This window comes from Cuculus canorus, chromosome 1, assembly GCF_017976375.1.
Source record: "Cuculus canorus isolate bCucCan1 chromosome 1, bCucCan1.pri, whole genome shotgun sequence".
Taxonomy (NCBI): domain Eukaryota; kingdom Metazoa; phylum Chordata; class Aves; order Cuculiformes; family Cuculidae; genus Cuculus; species Cuculus canorus.
In genome coordinates, this window is record NC_071401.1 from 103,902,064 (window position 1) to 103,927,857 (window position 25,794).

At 37.5% G+C, this 25,794-nt stretch overlaps 1 protein-coding gene across 8 annotated transcripts in view; it reads left to right on the forward strand.

The window, feature by feature from the left end:
- The window catches only part of NRIP1 (nuclear receptor interacting protein 1), a 144,443-nt gene that overhangs the window by 31,299 nt on the left and 87,350 nt on the right, over positions 1-25,794 (forward strand). For 5 of the 8 annotated variants that reach the window (XM_054067314.1, XM_054067348.1, XM_054067304.1 and 2 more), the window contains 5 exons: positions 1,050-1,079; positions 1,422-1,574; positions 2,229-2,323; positions 12,058-12,185; positions 14,474-14,536. The gene's annotated coding sequence lies outside the window, so the exon portion shown is untranslated. Of the gene's footprint in view, positions 1-1,049; positions 1,080-1,421; positions 1,575-2,228; positions 2,324-3,978; positions 4,095-12,057; positions 12,186-14,473; positions 14,537-25,794 lie in introns of those variants that run through there. The other 3 variants (XM_054067331.1, XM_054067378.1, XM_054067367.1) reach the window with 3 other exon arrangements.

The following is a 25,794-nucleotide window of genomic DNA, read 5'->3' on the forward strand; positions in this document are numbered from 1 at the left end:
ATTTGTATATATACATCAGTGTGGATCCAGCACCGATATCCTAACAGCAAAGGAACAAAATCTTTGAATTTTAATGCAAGTGTTTATTCTTTGTTCCCTCAATAGCTGCTCAAGCCATGACTTCATTGATGGGCATGCACCGAGTTTTGTTTAGAAGAATTATTTTCTATATTCGTCCTGTGACATGGGCTGGGGAAAGTAGGATTGCTGTGTTACTGAAAATCTTTATTTTTTTGACATTTCATATAAAACTCAGGTAAAATGATTATGTTAAATAAATAAATAATAAAAAAAGGAACTAGTGTGTTGTTATTACTTATTTGAAAATAAAAAGAAGATTAAACAAAAGAGTCTCATCCTCATCACATATGATTCTTATTTTTGCTGCTGACTTTGGTACAGTAAAGTCCCAATTTTTATACTTATTAGATAACTAGATTATGCCCCAAGAAATCTGGGATGTAGTCCTAGCTGTGTAATAAGCATATGTCCAGATAATGATCATCCTCATAATCTTTTACTTAGGGGTTGGGGAAGATAGGACTATAGTGAGGCATTTTAAAACCAGAGCTCAGATCCCCATCAGGTCTCCCCAACTCCAAACTTTTCTCCTGATCTTAATTTTTACATTATTGTTATTTTCTTCTTCTGTATGTCCTTCTTAGCCTGCTCTTCTGACAGCCCAGCTGGTACTATTTATAATTGGCAGGCCATTCAGGGCTTAGGCAAAAATAGCTATAAATTAAAACACGATTCACTGACCACTCTCTCCCCTGCCTTGCACCTTCTGTAGATACTTCCATGTGTGGAAAATGAGCAGAGAATTATATTAGTTTTATCTATTAAGGTTTTCTGCGTTTCTCGCAGAGACATAAAAGAGTACAGAACGTATATGGCTGGTACTGAGTAGAAACAGAGCCAGTAGCTTGCACTAAGGTTTGTGTGATAGTTCTTCCTTTGTTTTATGCTTTCCACTTTTAGTATATTTCATTCATTTAAATTATTTGTAATGTTGATAATATATAAATCTTCCTTCTGTTCTGTTCCAGACAGACCCTATCATGAAAGTTAAAAATCAGGTATGTTGTTACTATATCTGCAAGCATTAGAAGCCTGATTGTTCTAGATAGTGATATCTGGAGAGTAGACTGATAATTTTAAATAGTTATTCATGTAGATAGTGAGTTGGAATCGAAAGAGGGGTGGAGGGTGTCAAGCTATTACAAGCTCTACAACAACAGCTCTGGAAACCTCAACAGTGATTTAATAACAAAAAATACTCTAAAAGCATTTAAAAAAAAATACAAAGCTTACAATGGTTCCTACCTGTAACAAGGCTGATTAGTAAAATACTTTTGAAATGCTAATTATTAAGATGAAAGATTGATAATTAGTCTTTGTAATTACCAACCAAATTTCAGAACAGACCTTACAGCCACATTCGTTATTTTGGAAAGGATGATGGGTGAGGGAGAAGGCAGCCATAGCAATCCACACATCCTTACTGCACAGATACATACTGTGACGTCTAAACCCCACAACCAGTACTGTAACTCAGAAGGAAAGTCTCACAGGTAAGTGTGTTTATATTGAATGCATGGAAGACATGTTTAAGTTTGACCTGATCTAAATTGTTCCCACCTCTGAAAAATGAGAAGTTCTTGGAATTTTTTGCATGTTTTTGATGTCTCTTTTGTTGACTGGTGTTTAGATTCTGTATGTAGCTAAAGGGGTGAATCTTTTTCTAGGAGATCTTTTACAAAGGAGTCATTGTCCAATATTCTGGTCTAGCATCAATAAATGGGGTTGAAGCTTTCGTAAGCCTATATTTTGATTGCGCTTTTGCTCTAATGGCTTTCCTTAGAGCAGGCATCCAATTTCTCTTAAATCCTTTTAGGTCCACTTGACCCAGGAGAAGGAATTCTTAGCAGGAATTTTCCGTTCCGTCTGCATCCAACCATTGCACAAACAAAGTGAACAACTCAGCCCCTAGGAGTAAATTACTGTTTTTGGTATGAATGTCTTCAGACTTCAGCAAGATGTGCAGCCAGATTTGTTTTAATTCTCCCCTCCCCTTTCCCAGGAACTGTTGCTTGGGAAAGAGTTTCTGGGATCAGTTTTGACTAGCTGTTATCAGAGCTTTCTGTCTTTAAATATACTCTTTTTCATACATACTTGCTGGCATATTTGTTACATTCACTGGGTAATTGCTGTTCTGTACTCTACAGAGACCTTAATCTGCCACCGAAGCAACTGTAGTTCCCATGTTGAAGGTAGAAGCTTCATTTTGAAGGCTGCTGTAAAGCTCCTATTCTTGCAAAAGGTAATGGATTTCAAAGCCATAAGGAAATCTGTCAGTGGGATCAGACTGAATATTACCCTGAGGCACACAGATATCTTTTTAATTTATTTCTGTTTTTTCCCTTTTTTTAATGAATGAATAAAGACTAAAACTTCTCAGACTTGGAATTTAGGAATATCCTCAAAGTGGATTTGCTGGCAGAAGCTGATGTGCAGGATCAAAGATGTATAATAGATTAATTACTGCATGGACTAGCCTCAAAGAACTGAGAGTCGTACCACGATGCAGAAATCAATGATGATTTTTTTATTTGTTGTGTAATCTGTTTTGAATGCCTGTCAGAGCTCTGCTGTGACTAATATTGTTGAGCAGTGCTTAATGCATAGCTGAGTGGCTTACCATAAAGTTGAAGGTATATATTCTAGATTTGGGTTCTTTTGAATAGAAAGGCCATTTTATCATGTAGTTAGTTTCACACACTTTGTTGCAGAAGAGGACAGAATTTGAAAAATATATTTAGATGGAAAAATAGAGTTTGTGTGTTTGACAGTAATTCTTATTACTTTTAAGAGTGTACTGAGTATGATAGTGTTATTGGACTGAAACAAAGGGTCAAGTAGACATTAGTGCTTTGTGGTGCCCTGTTGTGAAGTTGATGGCTGACCTTTTGGGGGATTTTACTTCCTTTCACTGTCTCTTGCTGTTGAGGAAACAGATTTAAGTTCTCCCTAGGCTTGTGTCTGGTGTGCAAGCAGGCAGCAACATGTTGATGACAGGCAGCTGTAATCCAAGCACTTGACAAGGTAAACCATAAAGGAGACTGTACAACCTGGAGAGCTGCCACAGAATAACAAGGGGAGGGATGTGAGAAAATGGATGAGCTAGAGGAACTGGAGGTAAATGATTCCTATGTGTTCCTCATTACCACATTCTTCTGCCTTCTCTGTATTGTTAAAGGATTGGTCTTGGTCCTGGTGACCCTCCTGTCTTGGCTCCTGTGCTTTTGCTTTTCCTGCATGCTAGTATGCTTGCTTAACAAGGTTAAGAGCATGAGAAATGGGGAAAATATGTTCGTGTAGTTTGGTAGTGTGTGAATACCTGAACTGACTTCAGGTGAACCACCTTCTAGACTCATCAGCCTGCTGCCACACCTGTACTAATTAGCCTCATAAAGATATTTTTATTATAGTATTTACTGTGAAGAAGTCCCCAGAAATTGTACTTTCTGTGTAGGAAGACGAGTTTAAATTATTCAAGTAACCCCTTTCTCATACCTATTTTCTGTTAGAATTAATGTCATCTTTATTCTCTATGCAATATTGAGAGCAAACTGATAATTGTAGCTTTTGTAAACTGTTGGTACAATCACTTTTTCTAGGTTAAATGATGTATGATGTTTTACCACAGCCTTATAAACAGGAAAAGCCAGCCTAAAGACAGAAGAGGGATACTAATTAGAGAATGATAGAAATACAAATTTAAAGCAGTCACAGTAGGGCAGAGAATTTAAACAAAAGAGCGTCCCTTTTATTACAGCCTAAGCCTTAATTAAATATCCTAAGTCTTCTATTATATCCTAAGTTTAATTGCATAAAAAAAGAGGGTGGGAAAACTACGTCTTTGCAGCCATATTTGGCAGAAGCTCCAGAATGAGATTGCCATTAGAGGAGAAAGTAGGAAACGAGCCCTTGTAAGGAGTACCTAAGAGAAATCAAGATGCTCTAACTTGGCCAAGGAGAGACAAGGAGAACCTGGAATTCCTGCCATCAAAGAATGGGAAGGAAGGAAGTTGGTGAGTGCGGGCCAGAATTGGATGCCCCCTGAAGTAGCTAAGGGAGAAGCTGATGGTGAAGTATGATCTGGTAATGTGGTAATCTGTTTTATCATTTTAAAAAAAGTTTAAATTTACATTGGTGTTGTATATTTGTGACAGGATGTCTTAATCAGCTCTCAAATTGTCTGTCACTCACCATGAATGGTGTTTTCTTGGAAGTATGCGCAAGGAAATGATATTTCAGGGGATTAGTAGCATCGGATGCTGATCTTACAGAAGAAACATTTTTAGTATGTTATGAAAGGATACGGACTACAACTTCTCACTGCTTCTCAGTATTCTTAAATAATAGCAAGATTTCTCCACTATATCTGGGGACTCTTTCCTGCACACAGATTCCCCCTGCAAGCTGTCTCCTGCAGACAGCATCTTTTTGCTTTGTTTCTTCCCACCCTCCTCAAATTTGCTATCAAGGGACGTGTTCTGCCTCAGCTAGTGTACGGGGCTGTGATCAGTCCTCTTAGCTGGGCTTTCTTCTATGGAATCCTGGCTTTCATATGTTGTCCCAGTTTGTCTGTCTCCAAATCCACTGGATTGTGTAGCTAGTCTAAAATGTGTCTATTCTTGTGAGCATGTTTAGTAAGTCTGAATAATAAAAGCATCCCTTTTCCCTCTCAGCTTAATACAAACAATAAAAAGAAAAACAGCCCAGATAATCACAGAGGCTTAAGCCCACACAGCTCATCAACTGAAACTAGGTTCCTCAAGGTTTCAAGAGTTAGGGTATTTTTTCTGGGTTTGGGTTTGTGTGTGCATGTGTTGTTTCTGAGACAGAGTTGTGTTTTTATTAAAAATAGGTGAATTTTCCCTCACAAAGAAAAAAGCACTGTCTAGCCGTCTTTCATTTATGTCTTGAGTCCTTGCTTCAAATTGTGGGAATCATACAGAATACCTGAATAAAATCATTAAATGTTTTGCATAACAATATTTTCAAATTACAAATTACAAGCCTTGGCTGGTTTACCTAAAGTTAAACAGACAAAAAGAAAATGGATGCTAGTGGGCATTCCATATTATGCATTTCATATGTCTCCATAAAATCTTAATATTTTGATGCTTAATATTATCTACCTATAATACCTCTATAGGTAGAAAATTATCTATAGGTAGAAAATTATTCAGTTTTCTACAGATGAAGAGAAACAACTAGACTTATGTCTCCAAACCTCTTTTAGAGAAGCATCAGGGCCCAAGGTCGTGCAAGAATGATATGGTGATGTCAGGAACTAAACTTCATTCTTAGGCTTTTACAGTGGACTGCACTCCTCTTCCGTCAGCTGAAGTGCCTCCAAAGAGGAATTGGAAAACTTCATACCACAAGCAAAAGCTTCCCATGGATGCCTTCCCTCTGCCGCTTTCAATGCAGTTTTGTTAGAGGTTGTTTATGGTCTCCTTTAGCAGCAGCTTGTATGAAGAAGTCTGGAATTTCGCAGAGAGAAACAGTTACTGAGAGAGTCTCAAAAACAATGTGTGTGGAAATGGGAGAAGGACTCTACCTCAGTTTTAGGTACTGTGGCTTCTCATGGGTTTGGTTCTCAGCTGACAGAAGCACTTAGGTGCAACTCCATTCCCAGCTGAATTAATGAGGCCAAAGGCTTGCTATCATTATTCCCAGCTGCCGCTCAAGAAAATAGTTTGTCCTCGTTGCTACCATCTATTCAGGAGTATTGAGACAGTACAGCTGGATTCTTTACCCATAAAGCTAGGACTTTTGTTTCTTGTAGATAAGCACATAATAATTTATTATTTTCTTTATATTATATAATTTTTACATCTGCGATATAAAATGTATCTGCAGCTGTGACACTGCAAAGCCTAGGCTGTTGTCTTGTATTCAAAAGCTTCTCCTTTTCTTTTTTTTTTTCTTTTTTAACACATCATTTTGCCCTCAGCATGAGGTCTCTTTCCCAAAAATACCGGGATGAAGAGCCACCCAACCCTCACCTTGTGAAAGAGATTTAGACCATAGTGCTGCTATGTCCTCCTGGACTGGGGACACCAAGCAAAATCTGGCTGGCACCTTTGAGAAACTGGAGCATGTTTCCACATATCTATCCTCTTTGCATAATCTGTGATATCTGAATTAAGTTTCTTGACATATTAACACTTTGAAGCTGAGTTAGTATACTGTGTTATGTAGTACATTATGTATGACTTGGGCATCAATTGTGCTGGCGCATCAGCAGCAACAGACTTGAAAATATCCTTTCAGTGACAGAAATCCTAAATAATACTGAAAGCAAATTCTGCTGGCATAGTTTTATTTTGGATTCCTTGTCCCATTACAACATTTGTTACTTGCAAAAGTAATCGTGTTCAAGCCATCTAGCTTCCTCTTCTCTCCTCCATGTACTTGTCACAAACACTCTGTTCCACATCTTTCATATTACAAATATTCCCATCGTGCCATGTGGTAGTTTTAGTTTGTAACATCAGAAGTGTGAGGATTATGTTAGCTTTGCTGAGCCTGGGCACTATGATGTGAAAAAGAATAACGATGAGCATTAACATTTGTAATAAAGATGTGCTACAAAGAAAGGAAAAGAAAACAAACCCCACTCTGCTTTTTCTGCTTGTATATTTGTATTTCATGCTTCCAAATACAGCTTAGATACATCCTGTTTTACCAGATGTTGTCTTGTAAACTATAGGTTGGTCTGACATCGGATACAATGTATGTATATAGGCAAATATGCAGTCAGAGGTTTATTGGTCTTAATATAACTCATCTTAAGCCTGATTACTTTGTTTCAAAATTAGACTCTTAGAACATATTAATTATGGACATATCCCTAGACAACATGCTTGTCCGTTGAGGATTTCTGCCCTTAACTCTGATTAGTGTTAATAGGAGCTATCCTCCTACAGGACCAAAAAGAGAAATAATTTTCTGCTAGCTATATTTTTCTCTTATGGTATAGAACAATACTGAAGTGTTGTGGGAGTAAATTGGTAGAGTGTTTGATAATGCTAGTCTGAAGCCTTTTCTTTCTGTGGCGGATTCTGGATCTGATAAAAGCACATTACATTGCTCTATGCAATATTGCATATTTTTAAATTTATATATACAGTGATATGCCTTTTTGTTTTCCTGAGGTATTTTTGTTGTTGTTTTCATTTTCTGATCTGAAATAGACATCAGGGATTTTTTTTTTCTTATTTTTTTTCCTCTGTAAGCTCTGGACTGAGGAATGCTAATATTGTATGAATAATGTCTACATTACCTGTGTTGTATGTGCTAATTATCCACTAGCTGTGATTCTTCCATCTTGGATTAGTCAGGAAAAAATAATTTAATTTGGAATTAGCAACAGGAGCAGTTCTCAGACAGAGGAGGTAGCTTGTGCTAGAATGTAGATACACTTAAAGATTATTGAGTCTCTGTTGACTGAGACTTCTGTGATCTAGTGTAAGCAATACATACAATAATTAAAATAATTTCTTAGTGAAGGAGAATTTTCTGCGTCTCTTGACAATTCATCTCAGTAGCTTACTTAAAACATACTTTTGATCTCCAGATTGAACTTGGAAATACTGGATTCTGCTGTGCGTCTGCCCACTAATTTAGAATCTTCTGAAATATCTTCTTCTTGTCCAGTCCCTTAAAGATTATAATCTTCCCTTTGAAGCAAAACACATTTAGTTCAATGTCTCATTAGAAGAAGTCTTTTTTTTCCAGCCTTAAATAATTCTTGTTGCTCTTCTCTTCCCAGGTTTATTTATTTATATTTATTTATTTTAATTAAAGATATTTTAGTTTCATAGAGCTTTGCTTGCTTTGTTTATCAAGACATTATGGTTTGTTTGGCTTCATTTACATTCCCATCTGTGGCTGTCCCAAGCTACGGAAATGGTATGTGTCTTTGTGCCTGCCCTCATGGAGAGATGGAAAGTGCAGGCAGGTGTTATCCAGAATACAACCTGAAGGTTTTATTGTCTAACACCCTTCAGAAACTGCACTCAGAAATAAAGTAGGATCTATTCCAAATGATCATGTCTATTCTTAGCAACAGCTAAGATCTTATGATCATCATGGTAGACCTGTGTGACAGGAGGGCCATGTTCCAGGTGTGGGGTGATAAGGCATGCATAATTCATGCCTTATCATGGGGGAGCACCAGAAGGAGGAGAAATCATGGCTTTCTGGATCTAGAAAGAAAAATAATACCGTGTAATATAATTGTAGTTATGCCAACTGTCTTGCAGTCATTGGAGGACTAGCAACACTGCTACCCAGAGTAGTACTAACACAAGAAAAACAGTTCTGAAAAAATCTGTCAGTTTGTTCTCTTCAAAGAATGCAAATTGAACTCTAGGGTTGGAAGAATGATGATGCTTTCAAAGCATTGCACTACAGGTGGTGGGTAAGCAAATGGAAGGAAAGTGTGGGAGAGGAGAAAAAGGGAAAAAGATAAAAGCTGATCATAAAGGCATAGAATGAAATTCATGTTGAAAAGATGGTGGTGATGGAAAAATAGGAAGAGTGTAGAAGTAAAATAGAAAAAACTGTGATCCCTATGTAGAGAATTTTTTTCAAACAGGCTGTGACAAATACTTGTGGTACCTCAAGACAAAGTTAATACTTCAAGTATTTGCCTTGTTCTAGTTATATTTGAAGAATTGTTCAGGAAACCTTTACTTTCTTAATCTTTTGCCACTCAGATACAATATGGATTTTCCATTGCCTTTCTGTTACTAGGTTTTGTTAGAGTAAATGCATATGTGCAGCTTCAGCATTTACTTCTGGTAAAGAAGCGATTTAAGCATCTTATTTGGCACTTCTTTTGAGGTTTTCCTTTGGTCCTTGTTTAGGTAGGTTGCTGGTCCTGATCAAAGTTTTATTTTAGCGAGGGCTAAAAAACAGATGGTACACAAATGGATCTTGGCCATGAGTATCTTCTCTATAAATTTGCTGTGCTCTGTGAGTTAGCATACATTATAGTGAAATAGGAAGAAAACAAGCACTGACACTACTCCAAAGTAAAAGCAGTGGCAAGAATGTGTACAAGTAAAACATCCCATGACACTGTAAGAAAATATGGCTTTTTAGAGTGAGTGGGCTGAGACTTTCCTATTAATTTATTTGTTAAGTAAGGTTGAATGTTGCTGCAAGCTGTATTACTCTGAGTGTCATCTCAAGAAGGGATCTCTGCAAAGGCAGGGCCCACGATATTGCCCAGTTTCCATAATTAGTTCTGCCTATGACAACTGAGTCTCTCAGAAGAGAGAACACATCAAATAACCATGGCATTCAGAAGGTGCATGAAGTCTAACTTTTTTTCTTTTTAGTATTTTTTTACTAGTTACTGTAATCCTGTCAATTTGGTTGATGTGTTTTAATTTTTTTGGGAAGGGGATGATGAAACACACCATACACACCCAGCCCTGCTTTAAAGCTTCATTAACGTAGAACTTTACTCAAGGAGGAGATGTTAATAAGTAATGGAGGAAAAGCTCTGTCCTAGAGATTAAATGTGCATGTGTCTAAGTACAAAGTTCGTGTTGCAAAGTGCAGCTGTTTCTCTGCTGGCAATCTTGCAGCAGCCCCAGAGCCCTGGGTTCAAAGTATGCCTGCTTTCCTGTCACAGAGCTGACCGGGGCAAGGTCCAGCCAAAGTTCAGAGTTCGTTGTCTAAAGGCTTGCTGGCTCTGTCTGCTGCCCTATCCATCATGCTCAGGATAAGCAATAGTTAGTTTAAGATTATAAGTACAAAACTCAAAAAACTTCCCGTTCTCTTCTCTATTGTGTCAGATTTTATTAAAGGAGGAACATTTTGGAAGGAGCTGCTGAACTATTTAAAAATAATGTGCTGTATAACAAAACAACCTAACTAAACTCTACTGAAATAATGCCTGTTTGTGTACTCCTTGCTCTCAAAATTTATTTAAATGAGCAAAAATGAAGTAAAAGAACTAATTCTCTACATACAAAGAGATAAAACTGAACCTTTTTTTTTTTCTATAAAAGAGGAGGGATAAAAAAGGAAAAAAGCTAGTCCATGCATATCCTTTTTGTTACAATAGCAGTGTTCCACACCGTGGAGGTAAAGAGAACTAAATGCATCTGGATATCCTGCTTTCAAATCCTCCTTTTTCTCCTCCTTCAAAGGCTTTTTGCAAAGCTCACCTGAAATTTTTTATTCAGAAGGGCTGCAAACCCCACCTGTGCAGTTTTTTCGATTACCTGTGGGCATATCAAAGGCTGATTTACCGAAGATCCTGAGTGAGAAACGAGACTGGTGGCTGATAGCAAAGGCTGGGATAAACACCCTTGGAGGAATTTATATTTCAGGCAATGTTGTAGCTGTATTACAGACATAAAAGAGTTTCCTGTCTGTTGCCACATCCTTTTTCAAGGAAAGGATGGTAAACCATGGGTGGGAAGCCAGATCATCCATGCTCAGTGCTCATGGAGTACTGCAGGTCTGAGTAAACTGCTGTCATCTTACTTTACTAAAAAGAACATGGACATTTGGAAAACTTTCTTCGACATCAGAAGTCTGCCCCATTTGTATCACAGCTTCTGTTTCTCTGCGTTTAGTAAATTTAATCATTAAGAGCCACTATTAAAAACAGGATGCAAGGCTTGTAGTAGCCAAAAACGTGAATTTTGGAGAAAAAGAATTGTATGTTTAGTTACGATGATTTTTTTCCCTTTCTGCAAGCATTTGTGCGTGCATCAAATACTGAAGGACCTTTCCTCTGATGAGTCAGTCCTGGTACAACCTTCCACTTCTGAGTAATGTACTTAAGAAGGTAACAAAAAGCAAACAGGAGCCCACAGAGCTACAGTAAGCAATTCAGACCACAGCTTGTAAGGGTTCAGGTGGTCACATGAGCTACTTAGTGCTCTGAAAAAAAAAAAAAAAAAAAAAAGAGACAGCCAAGGTCGAAAGATCTAAAATAATGTGTTATAATGTCTGAGCCTTTCCTGGGAAGACATGGAGAAGGAGAAATAACAGATACTGCACATCTACTGTTGCTTTCCTGATCTGGACTGTGGAAAACCAGGAGTATTCAGGGGTTTTTTGTGTTATTCTTTGCTGTCTCCAAGCAACCATTGTAGTGATCAGATCAAGTCACTGAGACTAGTCATAAGTAGTGACAATTGCAATGCATATCCATAATTAATTAGTTTGGTCCTCACTGATGCGGATCCCTGACATACTCATACTGTAAGTAACAATTTTGGTTGCTCCCACTACTGAAGTTCCACCCCAGTCTGTTGTCACGTCTGTGGAATCTCTTTGCTAGACATGGCCTTGAAATCTTTGTTTCCTGAGAGAGTAAACTAGTGCCACTACCTTCCTCAGCTCTGTAGACTACTGAAAACATACAAGAGGTGAGGAGAAGATGGTGAAATTAACAGGTGTACAACACATACATTGCTTACTGCACTGATAGTTCTTCAGATGTTATAGCTCTGCTGGATGGTACCTACAGATTTGAGCCTTGGCTCAGGTAATCCAAAAAGATGGCCCTGTCAGTCTACTGTGGAGTGGGCTTCTTTCATTCTTTTCTCTTGGCATTGACTACATTTTATGGGTGATAAATTTGTAGGGAAAGGTATAATGGGAGGAAGAAGAAGACTCCCTGTGGCCCTGTAGTTATAAAGGTTGCATGGGCTAGGGTGGTAGACTGAAGGTCAGGTACACAGTTCAAATCAAGCAAAGCAGGAACTTGGACCAAGTTTGCAAGGCAGCAACTATTCTGGTTGTTGGCTCTGCTGAGGTAGACGGGTGAATGATTTTATCTGTCCCTCTCTCACCTTCCCCTCCCCCCATTTTCATGACAGTCTTCTGTGCCCATGTCACCTGGCTTCAGTTAGAAATAAGATAACAAACTGGAAAATTATTTACAGCTCAATTATTTTTTTATATCTGGGTGTATCTGCTTTTGTTTAAAATTATTTTCTTTCTCAGTAGGTAGTTTGAGAATCATCCCACCTGTTGCCTACCTAAACCAAGAACCTGACCTTGGAGTAGGACTACTGCAAGTACTAGTTGGCTGCAGATCTACTGGGATCCTAGTACTGAGAGAGACATCACAGGTAAGTGAAAAACAGAGTTTACTCAAGGGTCTGAGGCCCCTATAAGACTGCTGCTGCTATCTGTCCCTCTCTCTGAAAAACAAATCCCAAGAAAAAGGTACATGCATGCAGATATGACTTGGAGGGGTTGTTTTATTGTGCAGTAATATCTTTCCACTAAGAATCAGTGTCTGTGAATTGTTTTCTTACCAGTTCACATGCTCCTCAGCCCCTGTTTTCTCATCCTTTCAGGTAAAGCTATCAGAGAAGCCCTTCTGCAGTTTAGCTTCCCTCTTCTCACTCAAATTTACATCTTATGAAAATACAGACTCATTTCCTTTGGCAGGAATACTGGAAGAAAACAAAGAAGAATAGTGGAAAATAGGATTGGCACAGCTGCCCCTGAGCTGGGTCTTTTTATTTGTTTCTGAATATTTTTTTGTTGTTCTCCGTTTCAGAAATTTCCTTTTCTGCATGTGTACTGTATTCAGTCTTGTCGACACTGGAGTGGTAGATCAAGGGGGCTTGTCTGCAGCTGAAGTTTTACTGCTTTATTCTGCTAGTGTACTTAAGGCAAACCCTCTAACATCTCTTCCTTTTTCCTAATGCAGTGTATTATATTAGTAAGATGATGCTTCTACCACTATCTGTGATGCTCTGTAAAGCAATTTGACATCTATTATTTGATGTCATATCTATGCAGCAAAACTGTGAACTAAGAATTTCAGCGATGTAATTACTTAATTTTAAAAAAAACATATTTAAAATAACATAAAAATCCATACTGGGTAAATGTTAAAAACTGAAGAGATCTCTGGGTAGCTAACAAATTTATATCTTGGCAATTATGAAACTAATACAGCTTCACTTAAAGTAGTGGACATGTTGTTACAAAACTAGGAGGAAAGAGTAAATTAAAATGAAGTTATTTTTATATGTATTTGTATATTTGCTATGTAAGAACTTTGACAAAGTTCTTCACAGAGTTGTTGAAACAGTAATGTTTTATCCTTCTATTCAGGTTAAATATTTCACTGGAAAGAACCTTAGATTTTTGCACTTCAGTCCTATAGCAGGCCTATTCAATGTAAAATAAAGAGTGAAGTGTCTGTTTTTCTAAAAAAAACCCTGAGTAACATTACCAAATTTGCTTACAGCCTGTTAATTCTGGCGTAATATTGATGGAAGGTTCAAATCCAAGGAAAGGATCTTGTTCTTCTTGGTCTTTCTTTCTGACATGAGATTTTCTATGAAAATACAGATTTGTATTGGTTCTGTGTAAGGGGAAGGTTCTGTATGATCTCACTCGTTGTCAGGATTTGGGCTCTGGTCTGCCTTAATTAAGGATGGAGCTCTGTAGTTTGTTGTGGAGATGATGGATTTAAATTCAGATTCAAATTGTGGTAGAAGCTTTTGGTTTACTGGGATCTCAATTTTCATGAGAAACAAACTGCCATCTAAAGTGGGAGTGATTTAAATATTGTATCATATTTTGATAGAAAATGAACAAAAGTAGAAGGATATTTAAGAGTTAAACTAGAATTTATTCCCTAGCAGTGTTTCTTTCAGCTTAGTCTTCCTTTTCGTAAGTCACTTTCACACTCTAGGATTGATTCTTTGTTCCTGTTCTTGCTCCCCAAAGTGCTCCCTACTTGACTATAAGTACAGACGTGTAATTTTCATCTGTTGAGGATTTTCCAGCTTTTTAGTCGTAACTGAAAATTTATGTGCTAAGTTCAGTTCAATGAATTACATGACAAATCTGCAGCAATGCAGACGCCATCGGGGAGACAGAGAGACTGGCTGTCTGTCCTGCCAAGTATCTCAGTCCTAGGGCAGAGAAGCTTTCTAATGGATGGCGTATGTGATGATGAGATGTGCTGACTTTTTGCTATGTACAAAGTTCCTGTTAAAGATTTTTCTTCCAAATGAGACTTTTGACGCATCTGGGTGTATACCATGCTTTCATATCATTTGGAGATGGGAGAGGGAAGGGAAAATGTTGGGGCATTTCAGTACATTATCAGCCATGCTGGTAGGCAGTGTGAAGATCAAAAAGGAGCAAGTGTACGCCTCACAACTTTTAAGGTGTGTGCCTGCATGTGTACAATTGCAGCTTAAATGATGGCTAGTTAGCTTTTGCTTATTAACATTAATTGCCTTTAGACCTAAATACCATTTTAATATATTTATTCATATTTCTAAAACTTTGTGCTGTTTTTTATGCTGACCATATCACCATGCTTTTATTTCCTGTGTTCACAAGGAAACTTGCTTCCTTGTAAGCTGATGAATTGTTTCTTTTTCAGACAAAATAAGAACATACCCTTTGGAAATATATTACAGCATGATCTGGTCTGGCTGAGAGACTGGTAGGTACACTTTATACAAACAACAGGTGTTCAAATCTGTTGCTATGACTGTAAGAGCATTTGCTGAAACATGTATATAAAAATCTCTGAGAATGCATGAAGAATTTAAAAATTTTTTTTTCACCCATATTCTGTTTAGATGACTCATTTTTAAATAGTAGTGGAATCATTTTAGCTTGTTTGGTTACAGTTACTATTGGCTGAAGAAGTGGAGACGAAATAAAATAATAGGTTATTTCAGTTACGTGTTAAAGGTGTATTTTTCTTCTTTTCCCAGAAAAAGAACCTTGAATTAAATATAAGCCAAGTGATTTTTCATGGATTTCATCTGAGCCACAGGCTTTAGGTCAATGAGACTTTGATTTCTTTCTTTCAAAATACCAAATTAATGTCTGTGAAGGATAGAATACAAGTTTTAATTTTAGTCTCAGTTTTCTATTTTTAATATGCTTTCTGAATGGACTCTTGTGGTGTTGAATATTAGTGATGCAAGGCTCGCTTACTTTGACCAGCACCAGTAGTCAGTCACTGGTGACTAGTAGTGAAATGAAGCTGGGGCAGGGGGAAAGGCACAGCCATGGAAGACAGGGTAAAAAACTGGAACAGCAATTTATGAAATTAGCCAGCCATCTTCCTTATAATAAAATGATGCTGACAAAAAGACTTTAATTCTTACATTTCTTCACATCTCTTTCTTCCGTGGAATTCAGCAGGTGCCTCTACAGTCAGTGGGTCGAGATTCTATAAGGAGGAGTGGACATTTCCACAAAACTAAGGAGATATCAATGCCTGAAACAGTACTTGTATGCAAAAGGGATATGTGTAATTAGTTTAATTCCTTTCTTTTGCATGTAACAGAGGTAGTTTTCACACAAGGAGGGTAAAAAACATGTTGTGATTTAAGTGTCTTGTCTCTAATTGTCATTAGATTTTACTCTTCTGTGTTTACATATCCCTTTTTTTCCCTACTTTGCCATTGACTTTTGTAGTGAGGGGCTAATGTAAAGGCAGTGGTTCTGAAAATCCCGTTCTGTATTTCTTAAGCATCAGTACAGTGAATCTTCCTCTGAAACACAAAGTCATTCTGATATTCAGGATTTTAGCCAGGGCAAATCTCTCCTGTTGCACAAAAAAAAAAAAAAAAAGCCAAGGGACTTCTAATGATCAAGCAGATATGATAGGACCTTGGCATGTGAAAAACCCTGGTGTAGTAAATCAAAGCAGGCTGTCTTGAGTATAGTAATATTTTTATGCTAATAAATTAGTGTCATAAGTGATTTGTCAATAAGATGTAGAATATGCTATGAAGGAAGCCAGACAATATTTTTCTTTCATGTAGAAAAATAGGGTGAGGTCATAGAAAAATCCTCAACATGATTTTTTCTAAGAAAGATGGTGGTGGTCTGACCCACTGCACAATATTTGCATATTTAAATTCTTATGTTCCTAAAGTATCTTATATATCTAAGCTACATTTAACCATTTAGAAGAGTTTAATGAGCTGTTATGCTAAGGAGCACTCCAGTTCAGGAATGTGCAGCAATTTCTAAGCAGTTGGGTTTGTTCAGCCTGGAGAAGAGAAGGCTCTAGGGAAACATTATCACAGCCTTTCAGTACTTAAAGGGGGCTTATAAAAGAGATAGGGACAAACTTTTTAGTATGGCCTGTTGTGATAGGACATAGGGTAATGGTTTTAAACTAAAAGAGGAGAGGTTTAGATGAGATATAAGGAAAAATTTTTTTATGGTGAGGGTGGTGAAACACAGGAAGAGGTTGCCCAGGGAGGTGGGAAATGCCCGGTCCCTGGAAATATTCAAGGACAGGTTGCATGGGGCTCTGAGCAACCTGGTATAGTTGAAGATGTCCCTGCTTATTGCAGAGGGTGGTTGGACAATGTGAACTTGAAAGGTCCCTTCCAGACCAAACTATTCTACCAGCCTATGATGGTGCACTAAAATGTTCAGGCCAGTCCTATATGACTGCTGCTGGGCAGGTTGCTTCTGGCAGTGAGGGACCGCTGCATCCATCAGGCACATCTGTGCACCTAGGCAGTAGGTCTTCATGCTGGTCACTATGCCAGCCCTCAAAAAAGCCATTCTTCCGGCTATACTGTTACCTATTGTCCCACACAGCAACCCTTCCAACTCCTACCACAGCAAATTCCTTCTTTGTTTGCCTTAGATGTACTTTTCCATCCATAATCTCACTCCCATGCTTAAGCCATCTGAATTTAGAAAAAAGATGAAGCAGCTACTCTTTCCCCTGATCCTGGTGCTGTCCAGGTCACTGGAGACACGTTTCCTTTTCAAAGTACTTTTTTATTCCCAATCCCTATTGTTCTACAAAGAATCCGCTGCTTTCCTCAAGACAACTGCACTCATAAGGACTCATGGGAGCATACAGGGCTTTTATTTCCCCTAGCCCTTGCACAAACTGTGCAAAGATGGAGAGCTGCCCTTTCTTGTGTGCTAATGGTCCAGCAGAGTTAAGGCCTCTGACTTGGCAGGATGAAGGTATCCATCCTAGGTAAAGAAACATTTTTGTTGGCGAAATCTAAGGGGCCAGGATTCATTCTTTATCTTTTGATCTGTATTTTTTAAGCCAGGCCCTATTGCATACAACCTTCCTGCACTCGTCCTTCTTGTATACAAATTACAAGTGGAAATCCAGCCTGACCACTCTTGTTTGGCACCACTCTTCAGTGATACTAAGGAAAAGCCCTAGGAAGGTCAAAGGTTTATCAATACTCTCAAGATTCATACTAGTGCAACTTGAATCCGTTTATTTTAATTTATTCCTGCTTCAACAGATTCAGAAGTTGCATGTTAGTACCCAATTTAAAAGCGGTATGTGGATGTAATGCCTCTGGAATTTGCTGGGGCAGCAGCAGCAGAAATGGTAGCCTTCTATTAATTGACCTAACAGGTATGATACTATGGAAAGAGTTTCCATCTCTCTCAACAGCCAGACAGTTTGGAAGGGTAGAAGGCTGGCTCATTTGCCTTATTTTTCATGGAAAAATTTTCCGTGGCTGCAATTATCTTGATCCAACAAGATAGTCTTCTATTGGCACTCATTTGGATATTCTTGTAGATACAACTAAGATATGTGGATATTGATCTTTCTTATGCCAAGAGGTTTTTAAGCTTTTCCTCCTCACTTTCAGGTCCTCAGCACTTCTTCTCAAAATCACAAGCATCAAAGAACAACCAATCTGTTGTAATCTGACTAATTGCAATTGTGATGCAGAAATGGGAATTTATATATGCACTTGCCCTCTGGATGAGTAATAATAAAAGCAAAAACATATTGCATGTATCATTCACACATACACCAACTACCTTGTCTTCACATTATCCTCTATGTTGCTAATCTGGGATAAGACCTTCTTCTGGAGTAGTAAATCAGGTTCTTTGCAGTTTGGACCCTTTTTTAAGAGGTTAGCCAGAGCACATAAGCCAGTGACTCAGAAGCAGGTCTCTGAGGCAGAACCCAAATGCATCGTACTGTACATTTTCAGAGCCACCTCTGCATGCGCCCTGCGATTGTCATTTCTTCTTATGGGTTTCTGATTTCAGCTCTTGATTCCTGGACAGACTCTTATTCCTATATCTGGCTGCTGACCCTTGGTTTGACTTCCTGGTTCTTGATTTTTGGCCATGAACATTCGTCTCCTTCCCCAGTTCTGGACATGGGCCCTAACCTTTGGGCTGAATAGCCCATGCTCTAGTCTGTAATCCTGGAAGGCCACCAGGTCATCTGTAGTAGACTGTTTTTAATAAATGAAACTTAGCAGATAAGTTGTTTTTCGGTTTTTTGTTTTGTTTTTGTTTTTTTTTGTTTTTTTTTTTTTTTCCTGACAGCTGCATCTATTTATTTGTAACCTGGTCTTCTATTAGTATTTTGCTAAACACGAACTTCTCCTTTCTGTTTAGTTATCATATTGTGCTCAATAGCCACTCTTTCTTTGGGGAGAATATAATCATACCTCAGCCAGTGGAGTGGGTAAACTGAACTGCTAGCATATATACAAATTTCAAATTAGTGGCTACAAGTCCAAAAAATTACACTAGAAAAGGCAATAGTGTCAGATTATGTACTTCCATTCCATTTTTATATGAAATATTATAAGCATTATTGATACACTGTACACATGTTCTGTTTTTTCTTCTGGAATTTCATAATGTCATTCCATCACACATGATACAAGAGTGCAAACATACACTCAAATGTAGTCACTCAGACCTGTTCCACTCTCATGACTGAAACTGGCTGAAAATATGAGATACAAAATTGACAATGTATGAAGGAAAATGTCCAGATTAAAGAGGAAGAACTGAAGCTTATAATGTGTTAATGTTCAGGTAAAGGGAGTATCAGGTTGCTTTGGCAGGAGAATTAACAGAGAATGAATACAAAGCTGAGTTGTAAAATGTACTTAAGTTAATCCTTAGTCAGCTACAAATAATACAGAATAGGTAGTCATGTGGATCTGAGTGAAAATAAAAATTATTTTATTTATACTAAATGTTGCATTGTTCATACACAAAGACTGAAAGCATAGACAGTTATATATAAATGCTTAACAGAAAGTGAAAATCACAAGATCTGGGTTGATTTTATTCAACTATGCTCATCAGCAATTCAGGCATAAAAAGCTCCAAGTTGATGTGATTTTTTTGCTTTGTAATATTTTTTATGAAGTTATATATCTAAAATCAAAGTAATATATGATCCATCTGTCCTGCTTCTATGTTAAAATATGTGACAGCTGTCAATCTAGGAAAAGTGAATTTGTTATTTTACTTTAGACTAAAAGCAAATTATAGCCCACCATGCATGGCTGTTTCACAGAAATGTGAATCTTCCTTAATTTTAGAGTTTGCATCAAGACCCACCAATATGGAGGCACGTAGATTAACTTTTTTATTAAACTATAAAGACATGCTTGCTAAACTTATCTCCATTTGCCCTTTGACAAGAGGAACTGTCCTTTACTACAGTAATTTCATGGAAATACATACTTATTTTTTTCTGAAGCAAGCTAACTCAAATAAAGGATAGCAGGATGTTTGTGGAATTAAGCTAATGGTGATTCATTTAGAATCTCCTTTGCTTAGTATAAGTGAAAAGGGTGGTAGAAGAAGCGAATTAAATGTATTGCTTTGGTGTGTTTCTTTCAAATTTGTCATGTGCATTAATAAGATTTTACATATTTCTGTTAAACTATCAGTTCAGAGAAAGAAATCTGGTGAAATAAAACACATGACTTTTTTGATTTATTGTCCAGTTAAAATATGTTAGTATAAAAAGCTAGAGCAGAACAGTAAGGTATAGCTTTTATCTAAACTTGAGAATTTTCACTTGGTGTAAAGCTCTTTAATGGAACTGCCCATGAACTCCTTTGACATTTACCATGTGTAATGACATCTTTTTTTTTTTTTTTTCCCCCAACTGAATTAAAAATGGAAAGTACTTCCAGTACTTCTTGGTAAGTACCAAGAAGTCGGATCCCTTGGTACTGCAGAGGTCCTCTCTTCATTAGAAGCAGGTAGTTTCCATTATTCATGCAGGGTAACATTTCATTTAAAGTCCCACCATTACTTAAAAAGCAAGATATTAATGAGAAATGTTATTAGAGTGCTGTCTTTTAATTTGATATTGTTCGATCCAGCTGTTTTAAAATTACAAAGAATTAAGCTTCCATTACCTGACATCAGAGATGACTTTTATAGGAACAACTAATTCTTGCCTAGTTTCCCTTGATAGCCAATTGTCTTTCTTAAGTCTTCACCATTTACTTCTAGGTTAATCCTTTTGCTTCTTATCTGATTCCTTGGTATTCATACATTGCAGTTAGTTATAAATAGATATTTTTCATACTACCCACATCCACTTAGCTGGTGAGTAGCCAAGTAATACATACATAAACTTTTAATTTTACCTCATAAATCAATAACTGTAGCTCCAAAATCAGTTACATTTTTTTTCCTTAAATGATCATTCAATACAAAGAGTCCATTATTCGTGTCTGTGAATAATATATTAATTGTGTGGTTTAAATTCATCAACAATGTTACGCAATTAACTTCATAACGTCTCTCACTTTGAAAATTGTACAACTACAGTTTCTATAATAGTAGCTACAAAATGACAGCATTAAGCCAAACACTGTCACTCTGAACTGTCATAGTAAAGCGGAGGCCTCTTAAATGTGCCATTATGATTGAGACAAAGTGTATTCCTTGTTACAGATTTATTCCTTTAAGTACTTTTGTAAATGTTTTCACCTTGTTTTGCTGTCCCATGCACTAATGGAGTAAGGCAAGATTACTTCACTGAATGGCTTTATTAATATAAAGAACTACTACTGAATTGTTTTTTTCAAACTAGATTTTTTTTAAAAAATCTGGTTTTTTTCACTGTGCTGTATTCTCTATCAGATTGTTAAAAAAGTAAAGGAAAAATTACTACTCTACTGAATTTGCTCTTTTGCTCCTGGCAAATGCTGTTCTTTTTCTCTTGGGAAGGAGATAAAGATGGAATGGATAGCAGAATCCACAAGAAAAGAGAATACAAACCAGACCCAAAGGGAAACATCTTTATATGTTGATAATTACTCGTTCCAAGTTAGAAGACTAAACTGAAATCAAGATTCCATAGGCTAGACAGAATGCTAATGTCTCTAATGAAAGCATTTCTGCTATATTACAGTGTGCTTAGATAAGGCAGAGAAAGAGCTGGAAAAGGCATCACCCTACTTTCAAATCTGGGAAACTGAAGTGCAAAGACACGAAGCCATTTGTCCAGTGTTACAGAATTCAGTAGGAGAATGGAGAATGTACTCTCCTGCCTTCTAGTTGAACTAATGTACAAGACTGTATTTATTCTATAATCTGTTTTTATGCTCTTATCTATTTAATCTTCCTGTCATACCAATTTTTATAAGTGTGTCTCCACATAGACCTCCAACATAAGAAATATTTCTGCAGATGAACCCTGAGGTTTTGTAGTAATACTGCATAATCGTTAAGTGGAAGGTACTCAGAGTTTAAATGGTGCAAATTACCATTAGAAGCGAACTGTTTCCGAACAGGGAAGTAAGGTTAGCTATCAGCTGATTGCCACCTTTCCATAGTTCACCATCAACAGCAGAAATTCCTACAGCATTATATAATGTTGCATATGGTTAACCAGATTGCCCACTGCTTTTGGGGGTCGGAGGGGACACAACAAACACACCTTCTCAACCCAGTTCTGCTGTGATGGGGAAGAAAATCATGGGGAGTCTCGCTTGAGATATTCCCATATTACTTTCTGGGCATGGGAAACTTTGGCCTGGGTTCTGTGCCTCTGCACGTGTACATATGTGCTCTGGGTAAAGCCCAGAGAGGGAGGAGATGCTGACACCTGTCTCCTGGCTCCCTTCCTGTGGCCGGACTACCACTGAAGCAAGGCAGCGCAGGTGAGCTGCTGCCTGGGCTCCCATTCTTCTCCATGATGCTGCTAAGGAAAGGCTGTATGCCGGCTCCTTCCTCAGCTTGCTTCATACCTCTCCAGTTCATTTTTCCCTGTTATTCCTCTCCAAATAAAGGGAACGGCTTAGCACTGCCCTCCTGTCACCTGGATATCCACAGACAAGCACTGCATGGTCAAAGACCAGTGTCTTACAGCCATCCTTAACCTTTGATGAATAAAAATAAACTGGAGGGAAGTTATCCCATGGCTTATAGCTGTAGTATAGAAACACACTGAAATGAAAGCCCAGGTGTGGAATTGATGGATTTGGTATCTTACTACTCTAAGGAAAACACAGCCACTAGGTGTTTGGCACGGTATACCAGTTATTTCACAGGTTATTTGTTTAAACTGAAGATTCCACCCCTACCTGATTGTACTCTATGTGAAACTCCAAATCTGCTACGGTTCCAGATTTATAAAAGAGCACTATATAGAATATAGGCATATTAATTTTATAGTCTAATTTCTGATTAGATTTTACAGCACTTCTGATGAACTGCATAGATTTTACCCATTAAAAATGATGACAATTCAGTTCTGTCATTTTAAGTGGAATTAAACCCAGTATTGCCAAGTATGATAATATCCTATGAAAAAAATGAACCAACACTTATAAAAAAAAAATTAAAAAAAAAAAATCCAAGCAGCATGTTATTTCTATTAGGAAAGGTTCACTTGCCGAGACACTGAGACTGTTACCTGTCAGTGCAGTCCAGAGCCTGTGGGTCTGACAGCTGAAATCAACAGAAATTCTCCATCCAGGCTGAGCAGAATAAGTAGTTTTCTAGCACAACTGTGTAAGATGTGTTTGCAGTTAAAAGATCCATCTAGAGCTGGTTAAGGAAAATTTTAAATTTAATAGTTTTCAATCAGAAAATAATTTTGTTAAAAATTAAAATCTCTAAGTCAATGCCTTACTTTAGAGGAAACTAAAAAAAAGTGGGTTTTTTTAAGAGGAAAAAAAATCAAAGCCTGAACTGGCCTGTTCTTGACTTATTTTAGATCCAAATGTAAATAAACACCCTCAAAATAAAAAAAATGGAAATGTTGTAATATGAAAATAGAAATTCCATTTTCTTTAGTGTCAATTTTAAATTAAGGGAAGGGGCTTATTCTGATTTGAAAAAAAGCCAAATTCTGCTAACAGACATAAAAGGACATTCCCACTTGTGACATGACTTTCCACTTGCATTTGTAGATGCAAGGTATATTTTTTAGCGCTTTATTTGCTACATTAATCCTGTTGACTTCACTTGAAAAGAATGGCACGTTTCCCACTAACTTTATTAGTGACAGGATTGGGCCTTGATGCAATACCTCATGTCACAGCAGCAAAACTTGTTGCCAATAGATTGTCTCAAGGGAGGAGATTTCCAGTAACTGCTCCCTGAGAACTCTTCTAAAAATGCATCTTTCTTCTCTCCAGCCATCTGGATAATGATATACTCCATCCCTAAAGAGAGGGGCACTGACTGAGCTGCATTGATGGCACCAGAGGTCCCTGCTGGCTTGTTCACTAAACAGAACTGGCAACTGACTCTGAAGATAAAAGTTCTTGACGTTTTTCCAAGCTGGTGGAATGGAGCTGAGTGACACTTAGAAATAAATACAGGAGGGAATAGTATGATCTTGAATGACAGAGGAGCGTTCATGAAAGACTTTCATGGGGGAGATGTGGGATGTACTGTTCCAGGCTCAAGACTGGGGGATTTGTTGGCAGCTGAATAATGTGCGTGTTTGCTACCACTAGTACGAAATGTAGGGGAAAACAAAAGGGAAATTTTCAAATGAATTCTTTATTCCCACTTAAAGGGTTAAAACCAAAGTACAACTATGCATCTCTCTCATCCCTATAATTGACTCTACAAATGGCCAATCTCTTTGGAAATCTTATAGAAGAACATTCTCTCTCCTGACAAGGAAATGTACTTCATGCAAAACACTTGTTATTTATCTGTTATTGTAATTCATGATCTTATCCTTCATACTCTCACTTGTTTAAGCAAACAGTAATAGTACTTTTAACGTGAGACTTCAAAGGTAGAAATATTGTGAAGAGGTCCCCGTTCTTTTTCTTCTCATCTCTGATCTCAGCCAAAGCCTTTGAACGTCAATGCAGCTCAAAGTTTGGGGCAAGTTCTTAAGGACTGGGTTACTAGAAAGAAATTCATTGAATTTCCATGTTCATATTCAACATGAACCAGAACAAATATTAATTTTCAAGAATATTTTAATCACTTATAACAAATAAGATAAGTTGCTGCTTAATCTTTTCTCAGTACAATGAAGCTCACTTATTCCATTGTGTTGGTGTGAAAGATTCTTGACTTCTGTCAGTCAGAAATTGCTTGAAAACATCTAACCTAGGAACTACAAAGCAATTAGAAATGTAAAATAAATTCCCCAAACAAAGAATGTTGCCATTTTAATTACAGTATCACACTGTCATGTAAAAGGTTAACACTTAAAAAAATGAATCTTGTACCCTCAATCTATTACCTCTAAGCAATTCTCATTTTCACATTAATTTTTGTAGGCTGTCATCTAAATTAAATACTTTTCAGCTCTGTCAGTTTATCTCTATATGTATTCTCATTACAGCAGTCACTAGAGCCAAAGTATTTTAATCTTCAGTATAATCCTATATTCTTAGCTACAACTTTAGTGGTTCTACGACTAGTCTTTTTCTTTTGAACAGCAGTGCTCCTTTGTGTAGCAACTCTTGCCCTTGTAAGGACTCTCTATAAACAACTAAGTGTTGCAGTCTGTTCTGAAATTACCTTCATCATCAGGGGCTAAATAGTCATAAATCCTCCCTTTCCTCATTACTCACCTTCTAATTTCTGTGTTCTCAGGAAAGGATCTAATAACATTATTCTGGTAGGTATAATTTCTAGTAATTTAAAAGCCAAATCCTGGGAACAAAACTCTTAACATTTTCCTCCTTTTTTTTTTTTTTTTTTTTTAACTGATAAAACCACATTTGACATCCATAATAAAACATGTTAGCTCTAAAGCAAGTTCCCTCCTCAGATCAATGCAAGCATACCCGAGTGTGCAAACTAGAGTGACAACAAGAATCAGTAATTGACTATCCAGCAGAAATGCATACCATCGGAAAGGCCAGTAAGGCAGGCCATCATCTCTGCCACACAACCACTTCTGACTCAGGTTATAGTATGTTTTCTTATAGAGAATTTTCACTGATTTCAATAGCACCACCAAAAAAGTAAGGTACTCGTTTGAATAAGGCTGCCTGAAAAAAATGGGTTGCGAGCACTATTGCTGTTTGGTGGTGGGCTGGGGTGGGCTTTTGCTTCTTTTAATTATTTATTTATTACTTAGCCGTAAAGAGTGGTTAGTTCAGATGGCTACAAGGATCAAAACAAAATTAAACAGTTTCTTAATCCTTGGCAGCTGCCAGATAACACACCTTCATAAGCCAGAACTCCTCAGAAAACAATACAAATCTTGTGCAGTTTGTGGCGTACTCAGACCACTGTGAGGCACAGCAGCCGAGCCTGCCTCCATCAGTCCTAGTCCTCTGACCAGCCTGACAGAAGGGCCATCACACATGAGGGTTTCCTTAAGAAGAAAATTATAGTTTGTAAAGAAATAGAGTGTAGGTTTCATTTCAACATGTAGAATATGGCCAGAGTGAACCAGCAGCTAGATTCAGGAGCTGAAAAGTGCTTCTGAATCTGCCAGTTGGCCTGAAAAAATACATAGGATACAAG